This window comes from Microtus oregoni, unplaced genomic scaffold, assembly GCF_018167655.1.
Source record: "Microtus oregoni isolate MIOR12 unplaced genomic scaffold, Mior012 000016F_ref0000370, whole genome shotgun sequence".
Classification (NCBI taxonomy): Eukaryota; Metazoa; Chordata; class Mammalia; order Rodentia; family Cricetidae; genus Microtus; species Microtus oregoni.
Genome location: NW_024543075.1, coordinates 39,449,781 through 39,454,339, shown reverse-complemented (window position 1 = coordinate 39,454,339; position 4,559 = coordinate 39,449,781). Strand labels below are relative to the sequence as shown.

Sequence of the window (4,559 nt, the reverse complement as noted above, 5' to 3'; positions counted from 1 at the left end):
GGGTTTTGATTCCACTGCATGGACTGGCTTTATGGGAGCCTAGTCTGTTTGGATGCTCACATTCCTGGACCTGGATGGAGAGGGGAGGACCTTGGACTTCCCACAGGACAGGTAACCATGACTGCTCTTTGGACTGGAGAGGGAGTGGAAGGGAATGGGGGGAGGGGGAGGGATATGGGGGGAGGGGAGGAGCTGGAAATTTTTTTTTCTGACCAAATTTCACTATTTATTTGGCAAAAACAATGGTAAATATTCACACATACATAAAACCACATGATTGTATATTACATTTAACTACTTGTTTTGATGTATGTATACACCACGTAATTCTGTTAAACACATCTGTCTGTGTGAATTCTTATCTCTCCTTCACAATGAAAGCATCAAAAGTAATTTCACCAAATTCTTCAGTATATACAGCACACAACAATAACATTTATTGACCAAAAGTAAGATTGTCTCCAAATACAATTCTGTAATATCTTCTTATTCCTCAAAATTACTTGGGAACCTCCCTCATCCCCTGGAACTTATGTTTTCTGTCTGTGGTGACATGTAGGCTTACCTTACAGATGCCTTGATTTAGTGAAAGCTGACATTCGCTGATAACAAGATCATCATCATTACTCTGAGACAAAGACATGTTGCAGTAAATCTGTGCTTACTAATGCATTCATTTCAGTTTACGGTATTTTGGGAAGGATAAGACATTTTGTTTCAGTAGTGAAGGAAATTTTTATGTTAATTAAAAAAAGGAAGGTGGAGTTGGGGATGTTCTGAGAGTGAATGGCCTAACTGGTCTCATGGAATATGTGGCCAGTGTTTGAGCAGGGGGTGTCTGCCTGAATTCAAAATGTGGGATTTTTAAATAAAAGCAAAAACTAAAAGAAGAAGGTAATGACTCACAAGAAAGTCTAGCATTCTTGATGACCTTGGCTTGATCTCCAGTGTCTTTCTATTAGTTGAGTACGTTCCTTAAGTATATTGGTTTCTTTTAGCAGTTATTATAAATGATTACAAGCAGTAGCCCAAAAGAATAAAAAAAAACGTATTACTCTCAGGTGAAGTTACAAATTCAACTCAAAAATTATTTTTAATAATTCCTTGAGAATTTAAGATAATATACTTTGAACATAATATTAATCTCAATTTTTCACAGGTCATGTTCTCTGTCCTTAACTCCCAATTCAACTAAATTTGAGATGCTATCTTCTCTTCCTGTTTCTCTTCCTCTTCATTCTACTTCTTTTTTTTTTCTAACATTGAGTCAAGTTTGGGTTGTCTACTTACTGGTGGGAGTGGGACCTGAACTGGAGTTAGTTTCCCACTCCCAGATGCTATCATATGACAGTGGTACTTCAGCTAATAACTCTTTCTGCTATCCTGTAATTTTGTCTGGTTAGAACTAGTATAAGATTCACACTTTCCCCAAATTTATCGGACATGATTTTTCTTATCTCAGGGAACCAATCTGTTTATTTTGAGTTATGAATATTTTTATAAACTGTATTACCCCCCAGGTTCCTCTTCCTCCTCGTCCTCCTCTGCTTCTTCTTCTTCATCATCATCTTCTTCTTCTCTTCTCCTCCTCCTCCTCCTCCTCCTCCTTCTTCTTCTTCTTCTTTTCCTTCCTCTTCTTCCTCTTACTCTCACCTTCCAAGTTTAAAACCTGTTTGAAAAAGTCTGAACTTGTTTAATAAATTGGACTTAAAGAAGTTCTTCTGAATGTCTGAAGGGGATTTAAAACAATCCAGGTCCCATCCAACTTTAGCGCTGCGATGAGGGAATAGAGATATTAGGGCTCCAAGACAGGGCCTCCAAAATGGCAGTGCTGATGGAAATATTTTAGGGAGATTGTCCAACTCTCATCATGGTTTGGGCATGCTAAAACACTTGTTTTTTCCCCTGAAAAACAGGAACTGAAATTTTTCTCAGAAAGCCTTTAAGTAACATCTGAGCACTCCTCAGTTCAGTAATCATATGTGAATGCTCTTGACCATGGCTAACCTGTCTCTTCTCTATGACCAAGTCCCCAGGCTAACCCACCTAGATATTCCACAATCAGAGTTCAGTGGACATGGAAAAGATATATTTAAATGAAGCTACATAAGTTCAGAAAGGCAAAAATAATATTACCCCTCTCATATGCAGATCTGACCTATAATATATACTTGTATCTATGTAAAGGTATGTAGCTTAAGTCTAAAGAAAGAAACTTTTGAAAAAGAATGGGATTAATCCAGGAAGTAACCTGAAAAATTGACAAATGAGCTAATCTGATAAAGGCAATTCCCAAATTGATATTCCTTCCTCCCATAAAATCCTAGTTTGTGTTATGTGGACAATATTTCACTAACACAACCTAACAGTCCGAATCCCATAGATGAAAAACCAGAAAATACATTTCAATTAGCATGCATAAGAGAATACTTTCTGAACAAGGACTCTGGTATCACAGACATTAAGACCACAATTGACTAATTGGACCTCATGAGACTAAAGAGCAAAGAATATGATCATGACAATAAAGAAAAAGAACGAAAAAAAAAAACTTTACCAGCTTTACTTATGACAGAGGGTTATTGTCTAGAATATATAAAACACCAAAAAACTGAAGACCAAGAAATCATCTCCATTACAGAATAGGGTATAGAACTAAACTCAAATAGTAATATATAGTCTACAGTGTTCAATGTCCTTCACCCTCAGTGAAATGCAAAGTAAAACTACTTCAGATTTCCTTGTAAAATAGTCAGAAATTCCAAAGTCAAGAATACAAACTACAAGAAATTCTTGTGAGTATTTGAGGAAAGGGGATCACTTCTTCACTGTGGGATGGAGTGCAAACTATTACAGCCAATATGGGAACCAATGTAAAGCTTTCTCATAAAGAGAAAAATAGAAGTGCCCAGGTCCCCAAGGTGTTAGTATATCCGAGACATAAGATATTTGCCAAGGGAAGTACAAATATTAGAATAAGCATAATTAAGAATTCTATGTTGTGGGGAGCAAAGCTGGAGAGCTGGAGTCATCAAAGTCCTTGAAGACTAAAGCATCAAATGCCAGACACAGAGCTGGATCCTGGATTTGGTATTTTCTCTGATTGATTTCTGTCTTGCATTGTTTTACTCTTTCCTTACTATATCTCCATCCCCATATTTCAAAAAAAATAGGAAGGTCTATTTTCTACTGTTTGGGGGAAGATGTAATTCTTTCTAAAATCTGTTTACTTTTAGTCATTGTTCAGGTGGTCGCAGTGAAGAGTTATCTTTATGTCTGAGAATTGACTTTGGATTTTAGAGTTTTGATTAATGTTGATACATTAAACTCGTTTAATTTATGTCAAGAATTGAAAACTAACTGGTTATAATTAGGTAACAGTACACATTGCTGACTAAAATACCTGACAAATTCAACTGAAGGAAGAAGAGTTCCAGCTCATGGTTTGACTTCAGAGTGAGAAAATTAGAGCTGCAGGAGCTAGATCCAAGTGATCTCATTACATTTCCAGTCAGTAAATGGAGAGCAGTGAATGCCCTGTGTTCAGGTCACTTCCTCCTTTTTCTTAAGCCCAGGAAACGGGGCTTACCAGTTAGGGAAGGTCCTCCCACCTCCAGGAATCTAATCAGTATTATCTCTTGATGGAGGAAGGTCATTGGCTAATAAAGGAACTGCCTTGGCCCATTTTATTGGTTAGAGGATAGGTGGGAGGAGTAGGCAGAACAGGACGCTGGGAGGAAGAGGAAGTGAGCTCAGTCTCAGCCTGCCCCCCCCCTCTCTCTCTCTCGCTTCCGCAGCACATATACTAAATTTGGAACGATACAGAGAAGATTAGCATGGCCCCTGCGCAAAGAGAGAGAGAGAGAGAGAGAGAGAGAGAGAGAGAGAGAGGGGCAGGCTGAGACTGAGCTCACTTCCTCCTCCTCCCAGCGTCCTGTTCTGCCTACTCCTCCCACCTATCCTCTAACCAATAAAATGGGCCAAGGCAGTTCCTTTATTAGCCAATGACCTTCCTCCATCAATCTCTCAAGGCATAGACTAATATAATCTGAAAAAAAAAAACAAAAACTTTTGCTGGTATGTTCCTGGAGTCTTGTCTCCTAGGTGACTGTAGACAAAAATTCTGGTAAAAATACCATTGAGTTTGTTTTTTATTAGTCAAATACTCATGTGCATGGGACATGTACTGCAGTATAGATAATATACCTATGGGGTTTCATTGGTTGAAACTGATTTTTTCCTTTTCAGTGTGTATAAATTGCAGACAACTTATTTGAGGGTGGGACCCTGTGTTCACTTCTCCCTTTTAGTGCTGCAACAGTGTCTGCATTGAATTCATCAAGACATTGTGTGCATTGCTACAGTCTCCGTGAGTTCCTATGCACATCAGTCCTGTTATGCTTGCTCGTACTGTTTTCTTGAAGTTGTACATGACATCTAAATCTTCCAAACTTTCAGCCTCCTCTACTGTAAAGCTACCTGGGACAAGAGGATGATTTGATGAAAACTTCCTATTTAGGACTGAGTGTTCCAAAGTCTCTCACTCTCTATATATTTTC

General features: G+C 38.3%; 1 pseudogene; it reads left to right on the top strand.

The window, feature by feature from the left end:
- The first annotated feature begins 3,785 nt into the window (after positions 1-3,785).
- Positions 3,786-3,854, top strand: LOC121458172 (annotated as a pseudogene).
- The last annotated feature ends 705 nt before the right edge of the window (positions 3,855-4,559 follow it).